Genomic DNA, 12,948 nt, shown 5'->3' with positions numbered 1-12,948 from the left:
CAAATTCTAAACATTCGTTTAGGAAAGCAGTTTGTGTCTATTTTTGATGCTACAATGAGTCATTAAATTTCATACATTTTAATATACATTTGTCCTAAGACCAATATGATATATGTTCTTTTAAAAGTTATTGTTAACAAAGCATGCTTTTCCCTTACATAATTAAAGTAAATTAAACATTTTGCATTACATGGTAAATGGAAGAAGGTTGAGACTAGTCTTATTACAGTATGGGTATTACTCAAGATTATTTTAACATTATACATATATCTAAAATAGGTTTTATTTTAAAAATCACTTCTTTATTACACATCACACAAATTATTAAATGCTTAAATAATTGCAAGTTGTTATCAAGAGTATACATGGTAAAAGGCATTCTCCAGTTAAGCTAGAAAGCTCTTATCTGGTCTAGATCCCTCAGTTTATAAATGAGGAAACTGAGGCCCAGAAAGGGTAAGAGATTTACTTAAGGTCACAGAGCCAGGGAGGGCCTCAGACTCACTCTTAGTTCTTTGCTCTTCAGGGTGAGTGTGTATGAGGTTAAGTGATTTGAAGTTCTCAGTATACTTGTTCTTGCTGAAAAATCTCTCTGGTGGCAGAGATTCTGACACTGCCCCCTCTAGGTTCAACATTGCCCTCACTCCTCCCTTAGAGCCCCAATTTCCTTGGGGACTAAGCTATTTTAGTTCCCAAAGGCTGTATCAGATGCTGCCTTCCCTTCCCATGCAACCAGGGTCAGTCAGTATCTGCTGAACCAATACTGTTAAGGAGTAAGTCCATGAAAGCGGAGAGTGGGAAGGGAAGCTGGACCACCAGGGGCCATTTTTTTTTTTTTTTTCCAGGGGCCATTTTTGCTGCTTATAGTTCACCAGGCAGATTCTACCTGAGGGATTCAGGAGGGAGAAAGAGCAGACTCGGCAGATGCTACTGGATTTGAGAAGACGCTGTGTATGAGTCTACAACTTACTTTCTTGTCTTTCAGGAAATTAACCCCTTTCAATTTAGGGGGAAAAATTATTCCCACCTGGGGGCAAATCATGCATTTACTTTTGGAACTTGTTCCATCTTTTGGGAGGGACTTATTTCAAAGGCTCACTCTCTGCTGCCCTTGATTTACCAAGGACTTGCCAAAGCACGCTCCAAGGAGCCCTAATCCTGGTGTGTTGTAAACAGCTCTGCATCCCACCATCTGCCTAGTACCTGATGGGATCTTGCAAGGGTGTTGACCATCCCCCTTCTGAGCTCTTGCTCTGGATGTGTGTCTCTCACAGTTTACAAACCACCAGGAGAGGCTCGCCTATCTCCTTTCTCTGGGTGCACAACCCAGTCTGTACAAAGCAATGAACTTCCTTAAAACACCTTCAGGAGGCCTCTGCCTTAAACAGAACCTGTGCTTGTCTCATCATCTGCCTGATCTCTCTAATCTCTTCTGCTCCAATTTCAAGGCTCTTCTACAATCGTACTCTCGACCTCATCACCTGAACACAACCTGTTAATGTGGGTTAGTCACCATCAAGGTGATTATGCATGATCTTTATTCTGCCCCCATCACTTGCTCATACTGGTTCTGAAATCTATTGACATGGTGCTCTGTTGTTTACTCTTCTGGCTCTCCCAGGAAAGCAGAGGTCACCGGAACAGGGTGACCAACATGCCAACAGAGGCCCAGGAGACAATCGACTGATGCAACGCCAGAGGAAGAGAGGGAGGGGGGAGGGGGGCATTTTGTGGAGGAGGCTACAGCTACCCTCCCAGAGGGATGCAGGTTCCTAGCAGAGTTATCAGTCAAGGGCAGTAGGCACAGTGCCTAGAGCCCCCCAAATGTTTACATTTTAATTTTTTTTTGAAATCATAAATATAATAATGAATGTAACAATAAATCCAGCCTGGATTATATTTGTGGTTTGTAGTAGCAAAATATAATTTTAAAAAATTTTTGTTGTTTTGATGGACAAAGTGGCCCACGAAGACAAAAGTGTGTAAGGCACAGGACAGTCATAATTCGGCCCTGGGTACGGTTTACACTTTCTGGTTTTAAAAAAAGAAATGGATATCCAGATATTTGTAGGGGACCTCTTGTTTTTAAATATTAGGAACTCGCTTTAAAATTAAACAAAACATACACGTCGTGGCCCAACAAAACACGTGGAGCTTAGCTTGCACCCTCTTGAAGGCCTGGGCTATCACCGTGTCCCCAGAATGCCCGTGGTTGGACACGATCCGAGCACCCCGCTCAGGATGTAAGAAGGGGCAGCAGAAAGCCTTCGGGGCAGGACAAGGGTCTGACGGTTAAATCTCTGCCCGGCCCGGTCTTGGAAGCTCGGTCGCCACTCCGGCCCAGGCGCTCCCTGGCTGCCCGACCGGCAGGCGCGGGCTTTGCTCATTCACGGGTTTTCCCGCTTCTGCCGACTTCCAGGGCGGCGCGGGGGGTAGGGGGGTGGGCTCCTCCAGCTCACCGGTCACGCGGGGGCGCGGGTCAGAGGCGACTGTCCAGGGCATCTCCCCGCTCGGCCCCACCCCTCGGAACAAGGCCCGCCCGCCGGCCGCAGCCCGGTTCCCGGACTAGGCCTGCTTCTCGCAGGGCCTGCTCCTGGGAGGCGAAACTCCACACTGAGGGCGCGGAGGTGGTTTCAGACCGCAGCGCCCGGGCTCCTCCTCCCGCGCTACCCAGGGAGGCGGGCTGTGCTCTTTTCAAGGTCCCGCCAAAGGGCCCCGCCCTCCCGGAGGGAGACCTAGCAGCCTTCCTTCCTACGCCAGGCCGGGGACCGCCGGACCGGAAGCTGCGGGGTCTCGGGGCCCCGGTTCGTTCTCGCCTAGCCGCAAGCCGCGGGTGCGCATGCTCCGCGAAGGCCCGCACAGGGCCCGGGTGAACCCTGATAGAGCCATCGCGAGGCGGGGTAAGCGGAGCTCCAGTGGCGCAATCGGTTAGCGCGCGGTACTTATACAGCAGTACATGCAGAGCAATGCCGAGGTTGTGAGTTCGAGCCTCACCTGGAGCATGACCCTTTTGGATACCCGCACCCCCCTTTTACCCCCTTGCTCAAGGGAACGAGTCAGTCTCTCTTTAGTCTCCTCAGTTCCTGTCTCTCACTGCTCTGCTTGCACGTCCTGCTTCGCTGCAGGCAGGAAGCCGCTCTCCTTGGCGCCTCACTCGCTTTCCAAGCTACTTGTTGCCCCCGCGCAGTGCACCGTCCAGCCGCCCGAACCCGTACGTTTACCTGCTGCTCCCTCTTCCTAGGCATTTCCTTTAACGGCAGTCCCGGGTCCCGGTACCGGGGATGAGGACGGGAAGTCCCGGGGCGCTGCACCGGTGATGGGACCCTACCTGGGCCTCGTCATCGAAAATTCCAGGCGCCCTCTCTACGGGGCGTGCCCGAGTTCCCGGCGCCGGTTCCCTGCTGCTGCCCCTCACCCAGGGCCGGGAGCGGCGTGGTGAGCGCTGGCTGTCGGGGCCCGAGCGGGGCAACCGCTCCCGCGAGCTGGGGCCCGAGGCCCAGCGCAGGGCCTCAAGTGAAGCAGTCGCTCTCCTCCTTTTTAACTATGGGTTGGCCAAAAAGTTCGTTCGGGTTCTTCCGTAACATCGTTACCAAAACCGCGAACGAAAACCCGAACGAACTTTTTGGCCAACTCAATGCTGATAACTGGTCGTTGCCGCCTTCCCGCGATCTGCAGAACCCCTAGACCGCGGGCCCTTCTCCCTTACCCAGGCCTCGAGGCCTCCCTGGGCGGATTTGCAGTTTGGGAAAAGTGCCTGGGCGTTTCCCTCCCCCTATCTGTGCCCCTGCTCCCCGGTGTCAGTCAGGAGTGGTGGAATTCGCTGGCAGACGGGAGAACAGACGTTTTCTAGGGATATCCTTTCCTGCCTGCTGCACACCCCAGGTTCAGAAGTCCCCCCGGGGAGCAGGAAATATGCCAGCTGGGTTTTGAAATCTTCCAGCACGCGAACATTCTGAGGCAGGGGGGCCGCTTTGTCAGGGGGTGGACGGATGCCCCACATCCTCAGGAGGTGGGGCGAAGTAGGGAGCAAGCTTAGTTGGGGTGAGAGGCCTCCCGGACGTGTTCTCCCGAAAGAGTGGTTTCAGCTGTTTTTATGGGCGTGCTAGGAGTTAACTCCTGGGATGGAAATACTACCAGGAGCGGTGAGAAGCAAGACCTAGAAAGCTCGGAGGTAGTGGGTGGAAGGTGGAGCTCTTCTTGTCTGTCTCCTCGGCTGCTAATCCCAGCCCCAGATTCCGAAAGGGGAGCCCCATGCCTCCTGAAATGTGAGAAAATCCTTCCACCTCACCCAACCTGGCTGCCAGTTCCTCGCTGAACCGGATCTTTTCGCTCACAGGCTCATCCTCAGCAGATGGTTGAGTGCTCCCCTTTAGAATTCTAGCCAGCCTGGAAGCAAACATCTATCCCCAACCCCCACCAAAAAAAGTTTGCTTAATTTTTTTTAAAAAACAGGTTTATCGAGATATAATTTGTATACCCTACAATTCACCCATTTAAAATGTACAATTCAACGAATTTTAGTACATTCACAGATATGTGCAACCATCACCACAGTCAATTTTAGAACATTTTCATCAACTCGATAGAAAATCCTGTATCCTTTAACTATCACCTCACCCTACCCCTAAATAACCACTAATCTACTTTCTGTATCTACATTTACCTATTCTGGACTTTCATATGAATGGAATCATGTAGTATGTGGTCTTTTGTGACTGGCTTCTTTCAGTTATCCTGATGTTTTCAGGATTCATCCACATCCTACCTTGTATTGGTGCTTCATTTCTTTTTTATGGCTGAATAATATTCCATTACATGGATTCTTCCCAATTTTGAACAATGGAGAAAAGGTTGGCATTTTAAAAACATTTGCTGAAAACTGCTTTTTAAAAGGGAATTCATTTTAAAATGTACAAAGCATAGAAACAGTCACCCTTGCCAAGTGTATGTTTTTAACCTTGAGAGGTTATCACTGCAAGAACTGGTAAGATATTTCCAAGAGCTCAGCCAAGAGCTGAGCACGGAGCAGTTTCCTCACGTGGACAGAAATGCATGAATGAAAGATCATTCTGCCCAACTCCCTATCCATGTTGGAGTCCCTTCTGCAAAACCCTAGCTCCTATTTGAAAAGTTCTAGCATCAAAATGTCATTTCTTCACAAGATGATGCATTCCACTTTCTGTCAACTCTCATGGTTAGAACATTCTTCCTCTTAAATATTGTTTCTGTCCCTATAGGTTATTGCTGGAATGGTGGTGGTTTGGGGAACTCTTTTTTGGTGAGACGGTCAAGTGGGAAGGTAAGAAGCTAAATTATCAATAGTTGCCCTTGCTCTATTTAATCTGGAAATCACCAGATAGATTATTAGTGGATTACAAACAAACAGACCACTGGCAGATTTGTAGATCAATGTCTTAATGTGAGGTTGATAGGATTTTTAAAGGTTGTGATGGGTGATAAAGATCAAATCAGAAAATTATGGGAACATGCTATAAAAACCATAAAGTACTCCATATACAGGTGTAAGGAGGTGGCATTCCTGTCACCACAAAACTAGTGGATTAGGCCTATATGCAATGTATGGTGGCTTTAAGGAGGAAGACGGGTAAATATGAGGTGGATGAACCCAGAAGGTAGGTTGAAGTTATAGCTGAACAGCTGTAGACGTCTAGCAGGAGACAAGCCTGACCTACCTACCCGTTGAAATCCGTTGAACTCTATTGAACTATGCACACAGGTTGACATTAGCTTTGTAGATGGCTTTGGATGGGCTTATTAAAACTGTGTGTGATACAGAGCTGGAAGGGAGTGCAAATTCAGTAGAATTTCGAGGAAGAGTGGAGCCAATCCAGGGACAAATATTTCTGACAAATGACAAGATGCAATTTGATGGAGATAACTGTAAGCCTGTGTTCAGTTCTGAGTTCAGTGTGGGGCGTGCCTGGCTTGACAGCTGTTTGCATACAAAGGATTTAGGCATTTCGGATATGCACAACCTCAGTTGTCCTGGCCGTGTGATTCAACTGTTAAGAATGTCAGCCAATTATTAATGCATTACTATATAATGCATTACATGATGTGGTGTCAGAGATGACAAAACAACAGCCTGTGGAACAAATTTAGCCTCCAGACAGGTTTTGTTTGGCTTTCTAGCACTGACTTGCGAGTGTTTAAATTTTTAAAAATCATTTGCCTGCATATTGGGAGGTTTTACTGAAATGCCTAGATTTCAAGTTTCTAATGAAAAATTAGAAGACTTGGCCATCTCGGGCCCTTATTCCCACATGGCAACAATTGGCTGCCCCCTTTGGATGGGCAGGTGATTTTTCGTTTGCTGTGGTCCTACCACTCTCCATTAATCCTCGCAGAGGTGGGTACCAGCTGCTTGCTTTGCTGTTTTCTTAACCCCTGACTCATTTCTCTCATTTGTGACCTACGTCGACTGTGTGGATCAAGATAGGGAATACTCATGTTGAAGTCAGCCTGAGGGCTGTGACCTGGGTGAACACAGCCCATTTAAAATTCAACAAAACAAAACTCCAGTTCTTTGTTATGGAAAATTTCAAACATACCCAAAATAGAGAAAATAGTATATTTAACCACCCTGTATCCATCCATCACTACTTTCAAGAATTGTCAACGTTATTTCATCTATCTCGTTCTCACAACATTCTCCCCTACCCTAGCACTGTCACCAGAATATTTTAAAGGAAACCCCAGCTATGGTTTAATTTAACTTGTAAATACCTCAGTATGTATACCCAACAGGTAACCACTTTTAAAAAGAGCATAACCATAGTACCATTAGCACACCTAACAAGAGTAATAATAGAAACTCTGCATCATCTAACACCTCGTCTGTGTTCAGATGTCCACACTTATCTCTGAAAGATATTTTTCTGGTTGGTTGGTTTGAATCGAGATCCAAACAAGGTCCATACATTACATTCGATCAATGTATCTTTTAAATTTCTTACCAATTACCCACTCCCTTTTTTGATATTTATTGATCTATAGAATCTCCCACAGGATTTGGCTAATTCCATCCTCAAGGAATCCTTTCCCAAGTTCTTCAGTCCCCCCGACAATTAGATCTAGAAGCTTGGTAATATTAAGATGCAATTTTTTCTTTTTGCAAAAATAGATTGTAGGTGGTACTATATACTATTGTATCACAAGAGAGAAAGTACATAATGTCTGGTTGTTCCACTTTTACTGATGTTAATTTTACTGGTGATTTCAGATGTGGTCAGCCTGGTCCATCCATTACAAAATGCCACATCAGCCTCTAACCTAATGGTTTTAGCATCTGTTGATGCTCCTTGTCTAGATTTATTATTGTATTAAGGATTACTCAACAAGGGTTTTCTAATTCAATTATTCCTTCTGTATTTGTAACTGTCATTCTTAAAAACCCCCTTTTTCCATCGACTGTTTGGTTTTCTTAAAGCACAATTCACATAGAAAAGACCAGGTAATATTCCTGGACTCTTTTCCTTTTTCTGCTAGTCTTTAGAATAATGAACTGATGCTCTAACAACTCCCAAAGGTGACCAATTAGTTTTTTTTAATTTTACAGCTTTTTTTTTTTAAAGTATTTGACATACAAGGAACTGCCTGAATGATGCTGAGTAGCTTTTCTAGTGCTTATTAGATATTCAGATATCTTCTTTGGTGAATTGTCCATTCAAATCTTTTGTCTGTCTTTTATTGGGTTGTTTGTCTTTTCATTATTGAGTTATAAGAGTTTTTGTCTATTCTAGATATAATTCCTATGTTGGATATATGTTTTGTAAATAATTTCTCCCAGTTTGTGGTTTGAATTTTCATTTTCTTAATGGTGTCTGTTGAAAAGCAAACTTTTAAATTTTGATAGAGTTCAATTTATACAATTTTTTTCCATTATGGATGATACTTTTGGTGTTATATCTAAGAAATTTTTGCCTAACCCAATGTCACCAAGATTTTATTCTATGTTTTAGCTCTTACATTTAGGAGTTAACATTTGTATATGATGTGAGTTAGAGGTCTAAGTTTTTCTTTTTTTGTAAATGGATATCCAGTTCTGGCACCATTTGTTGAAAAGCCTATCCTTTCCTGATTGAATTGCCTTGACACATTGTCAAAAATGAATTGACCTTAGCTGTGTTGGTCTTTTGTTGGACTCTCATTCTATTCTGTTGAGCTATATGTCAGTGTGGTGTTATGTGTGGATTACTATAATCATATAATTTGTATGAATCATGATTCAATTATATGATTATAGTAATCCACACATAACGCTATATATATATGTATATATATATAAATAAACTTTAGGGCCAGTTTGCCAATTTCTATGAAAATATCCTGGGAGTTTTACAAGAATTCTGTTGAAGGTATTGATCCATTTGAGGAGAATTGCCTCTTTAACAATATTGACTCTTCTGATTCTATAAGCAAGTTATACACGTCTCCACTTATTTAGGGCTTTAATTTCTTTAAGCAATGTTTTGTTGTTTTCAGTATTGAAATGTTGTATTATTTCTTCCTTAAATATTTGGCAGGATTCACTGGTGAAGCACTGTGGGCCTGCAGTTTTCTTTGTAGGAAGTTTTCTCTTTAAAACCCTACAAATTGAATTTCTTTAATAGATTTGGGGGTTATGCAAGTTACCTATTTATTCTTGAGTGAGCTTTGGTACTTTGTGTCTTTCAAGAAATTTGTGTATTTCGTTAAAGTTATTGAATTTATTAGCATAAAGTTATTCATAATATTCCCTTCTTGTCTTTAGGATCTGTAGTGCTTTCCCCTCTAATTTCTGATATTAGTAATTTATGGTTCCCTCCCCACCCCGATCAGTCTCAGAAGATGTTTTCCACTTTTATTTATCTTTTCAAATATCCAGTTTTGGGTTTCATTGGTTTTTCTTTATTGTCTTCCTGCTTTTCATCTGATTCTGATGCACTGGAGAATGTATACTGTGCTGCTGCTGGACAGTGTGCTCTGTCAATGTCAATTATATCAAGTTGGTTTATAGGCCTCTTCAAGCCTTCTGTACCGTTGATTTTTCTGCCTGCTTGTTCTGTCTGTCACTGAGAGAAGGGCATGAAAATAACCAACTGCAATGATAGGTTTTTCTATCTTTTAGTTTTATCTTTTCCTCCTTCATGTTGCTGGAAGCTCTGTTATTGGCTGTATACATGTTTAGGACTGTTATGTTCTCTTTTTTTTTAAAAAAATTATTTTTATTGGGCTTCCCTGGTGGCGAAGTGGTTGAGAGTCCGCCTGCCGATGCAGGGGGCACAGGTTCGTGCCCCGGTCCAGGAAGATCCCACATGCCGCAGAGCGGCTGGGCCCGTGAGCCATGGCCACTGAGCCTGCGCGTCCGTAGCCTGTGCTCCGCAACGGGACAGGCCACAACAGTGAGAGGCCCGCATACTGAAAAAAAAAAAAAAAAATTTATTTATTTATTTTTGGCTGTGTTGGGTCTTCTTGCTGCGGGTGGGCTTTCTCTAGTTGCGGCAAGCAGGGGCCACTCTTTGTCACGGTGCATGGGCTTCTCACTGCAGTAGCTTCTCTTGTTGCAGAGCACGGGCTCTAGGCATGCGGGCTTCAGTAGTTGTGGCACGTGGGCTCATTAGTTGTGGCTGGTGGCTTCTAGAGAGCAGGCTCAGTAGTTGTGGCACATGGGCTTAGTTGCTCCACGGCATGTGGGATCTTCCCAGACCAGGGCTTGAACCCGTGTCCCCTGCATTGGCAGGCAGATTCTTAACCACTGCGCCGCCAGGGAAGCCCCTTAACTGTTACATTCTTTTAAATACTCTGGTTAATGAGTTGATTCCTTCTCTTTAAAACTTTCATTACACCCTTCCCTCCATACCTAGTCTTTTCATTCATTTGCTCTTAGCCTTCTTTCCCTTTTTTCTTCTAAATTTATTTTTATCTTCTCCTATCTATTTTTTTCTTCTTTTTAACATAAACTGTAAAACTGAATTCTCTTTAAGTGTTTCTATGTTCCTTGCTGTCTGGTGGGCCCCTTGGGAGCAGAGGCAGGCAGCTGGGGTGGAGTTCATGCTGGGGGCGAGCCTGGTGGGGTGAGGATCGTTCCCCTCTTCTGTTGGTTTCCTGCCTTTCCCCACAGAGTCCTTGACAACCCCTGACCTTAATGATCCAGATGCCTCTCTTCCTTCCCATAACACTAAGCCATCCATGATGACTACAGTTGAAACTCCAAGGAATATGGATCCCAGAGAAGAGCGGGCTGAAGACAGTTATATGACTTGCTTTCAGATATTCATGAAATGAGTAGATATATTCAGTCTTGACCTAGAGGGAAGAACATGAACTTAGAACTACAGCCCACGGCGACTTCCCTGGTGGTCCAGTGGTTAAGACTCCATGCTCCCTATGCAGGGGGCCTGGGTTCCATCCCTGGTCAGGGAACTAGATCCTGCATGCCGCAACGAAGACCTGGGGCAGCCAAATTAATAAATAAGTAAATATTAAAAAACAAACTGAAAAAACCCCCAAAAAACTATAGCCCATGGGTAATGATGACAAGGAAGCAAATTTATTTTTAAAATGATTAGCAGTGTTGAGAAATGGGATGGGTTGACTGGTGAAGGGGCGTGTTTCCCAACTTTAAAAGTGATTAAACTGAAGCTGTAATGTAATAGAAGAGAATCTTGCATTGGTTGAGGGGTTGGTGAGGCTTCTAAGATCTCTTTTAATGCTACGATTCTTAGTTCTGTTTTCAGAAAAGAGACATTGTACCTTAGATTTTGTTATTATCTTCCCAGCTCCTATTTCCCCTTTCAGAGACGGGCATGTGACTCAAAACCTACCGGAGTCCTTCCATGGGATGTTTCTATCTTGAGCTATCTGGGAGGAGACCTTTTTTCTTTCTGTTTAGAAACATAAAGAATATAAATCCAGAGCTTCCTGCAGCTCCCAGATATCTTTCTAGTTGAGCTATTTGGCCTGGGAGAACAAAGGCTACATTTAATGCAAAGCAGGGAGATAAAGAGGTCGGCAAGTGTTTGAGTCTCTGATTCTAAACGACTAGCTTCATCAGTTCTCTTTCTGTGGTTTGAATGTTCAAGCTAAAAAAGTGCCCCTTTGGGGCTTCCCTGGTGGCGCAGTGGTTAAGAATCCGCCTGCCAATGCAGGGGACACGGGTTCAAGCCGGGTTCAAGGCTTGGTGCAGGAAGATCCCACACGCTGTGCAGCAACTAAGCTCGTTCGCCACAACTACTGAGCCTGTGCTCTAGAGCCCATGAGCCACAACTACTGAGCCCGTGAGCCACAACTACTGAGCCTGCAAGCCACAACTACTGAAGCCCGTGCGCCTAGAGACTGTGCTCCGCAACAAGAGAAACCACTGCAATGAGAAGCCGGTGCACTGCAACAAAGAGTAGCCCCTGCTTGCTGCAACTCCCGCGCACAACAACGAAGACCCAATGCAGCCAAAAATAAATAAATAAAATAAATGAATTTATATATTAAAAAAAGTGCCCCTTTGCATTTGGCCAGTTAAGGGTTTCTCACTTGTAACCAAAAGGGGTCTCGACTTGTGCAACTGTTATTGTACAAAATATCATTTTACATTGCTGACTGATTTTTCAAATTTCTTAATGAGTATTCCTTTAAGAAGGAAAAGGCAGTATCCAATCATTTAAACAGGCCTGGGGATAAAGTTAATAGATACTTCTCCATGCCTTTGTACAAAGCCCAGCCCTCCCCATCAGCACACTTGCCACCTCCACTTGAGTGACTCATCCAAAGCACAACATTTGATTTTTTTCCCCCTCCCAAACCTGCTTCTCCCCTCGTCTTTCCCATCCCACAAATGGTCCTTTCGTCCATTCACCTGGATTCTAAGTGAAAAGTTTAGGTGGCAGCTTTTATGGTCCCCTTTTGCTCCCCCCTAGATCTAATCCATCAAGTCCCGAGTCTCCCTCCAGTATGTATCCTGGACCCTGCCCTTCTCTCCATCCACAGGTTCTGTCATCTCCTGCTTGGACTCTGCAGGAGCCTCTGAACTGACTCCCTGTCTCCACTTCTCATCGCTCTCTTGTCTCTTCTTCACACAGAAGCCCAAATGGGCCTTTAATAACACAAATCAGATCCTGTCATTTCCTTGCTTAAAACCACTGACAGCTTTCCATTGCATACAGAATAAAATGCACAGGCCTGCAGTGGTGTCTGCACCAGCCCCTGCCCGCCTCTCCAACCTCAGCTCCTGTCACTCTACCCCTGCTTACTATGCTCCAGCCACCCTAGTCTTTCTATTCCTTGTTTCTGCCTCAGGCCCTTTGTAACAGCCATTCCTTCTCCTGGAACATCTTTGCCCAAATCTTAGGGGGCTGGCTCCTTAATTTTCAGGGCTCAGTCCGATATCACCTCCTCAGGGGTGCCTTTGGATATACTATAGTAGTATTTAGTACTATCAAAAATTACTGGTTAGATAGCCTCATCCACCAGAGGGCAGACAGCAGAAGCAAGAGGAACTACAATCCTGCAGCCTGTGGAACAAAAACCACATTCACAGAAAGATAGACAAGATGAAAAGGCGGAAGGCTATGTACCAGATGAAGGAAAAAGATAAAACCCCAGAAGAACAACTAAATGAAGTGGAGATAGGCAACCTTCCAGAAAAAGAATTCAGAATAATGATAGTCAAGATGATCCAGGACCTCGGAAAAAGAATGGAGGCAAAGATTGAGAAGATGCAAGAAATGTTTAACAAAGACCTAGAAGAATTAAAGAACAAACAAACAGAGATGAACAATACAATAACTGAAATGAAAACTACACTAGAAGGAATCAATAGCACAATAACTGAGGCAGAAGAACAGATAAGTGACCTGGAAGACAGAATGGTAGAATTCACTGCTGCAGAGCAGAATAAAGAAGAAAATATGAAAAGAAATGAAGACAGCCTAAGAGACCTCTGGGACAACATTA

The 12,948-nt window shown here is 44.5% G+C and overlaps 1 long non-coding RNA gene and 1 other non-coding gene across 2 annotated transcripts in view; both read left to right on the top strand.

Annotated features, from left to right (window-relative positions):
- The first annotated feature begins 2,636 nt into the window (after positions 1 to 2,636).
- Positions 2,637 to 12,948, top strand: part of LOC113623789 (uncharacterized) — a 154,791-nt gene continuing 144,479 nt past the window's right edge. The window contains exons 1-2 of the long non-coding RNA XR_003434065.1: positions 2,637 to 2,900; positions 5,238 to 5,299. This is a non-coding gene — a long non-coding RNA (uncharacterized LOC113623789). The remainder of the gene's footprint in view (positions 2,901 to 5,237; positions 5,300 to 12,948) is intronic.
- On the top strand, positions 2,910 to 3,002 carry TRNAI-UAU (transfer RNA isoleucine (anticodon UAU)). Its single transcript is given in 2 exon segments — positions 2,910 to 2,947; positions 2,967 to 3,002. It is a non-coding gene; the product is annotated as a tRNA-Ile (tRNA).

The sequence above is a fragment of the Aethalodelphis obliquidens genome, unplaced genomic scaffold (genome assembly GCF_003676395.1).
Source record: "Aethalodelphis obliquidens isolate GAN/ISIS:26980383/991018 unplaced genomic scaffold, ASM367639v1 scaffold12, whole genome shotgun sequence".
Taxonomy (NCBI): domain Eukaryota; kingdom Metazoa; phylum Chordata; class Mammalia; order Artiodactyla; family Delphinidae; genus Aethalodelphis; species Aethalodelphis obliquidens.
Note: the sequence above shows the minus strand (reverse complement) of the source record. Positions and strands in the feature narration are given on the sequence as shown.